Source organism: Egretta garzetta, unplaced genomic scaffold, assembly GCF_000687185.1.
Source record: "Egretta garzetta isolate BGI_Z169 unplaced genomic scaffold, ASM68718v1 scaffold101, whole genome shotgun sequence".
NCBI classification, from domain to species: Eukaryota; Metazoa; Chordata; class Aves; order Pelecaniformes; family Ardeidae; genus Egretta; species Egretta garzetta.
The window spans coordinates 513807-514016 of NW_009258666.1; the positions used below are offsets into that span (position 1 = coordinate 513807).

Sequence of the window (210 nt, forward strand, 5' to 3'; positions counted from 1 at the left end):
CGGGGGGCTGAGGGTCTGCCTAGGCAGCATGTGCCCCCTCCTCCTGCCCCAGCCGTGCCTCTGCAGCACCCACTGCCCACTGCTCCTCCTGGCCCCACAGCCCCTGCAGCCCCTTGCCCACCTGGGTGACACGGGGACCCTGGTGTCACCTTCACAGGGCCATGGCAGTGCCCTCCTCCAGCTGCCACCCTGCCTGTGGCCATGCAGGAC

At 70.5% G+C, this 210-nt stretch overlaps 1 protein-coding gene across 1 annotated transcript in view; it reads left to right on the forward strand.

Moving 5' to 3' along the window:
- The window catches only part of CRYBG2 (crystallin beta-gamma domain containing 2), a 37994-nt gene that overhangs the window by 12292 nt on the left and 25492 nt on the right, over window positions 1-210 (forward strand). The window lies entirely within an intron of this gene.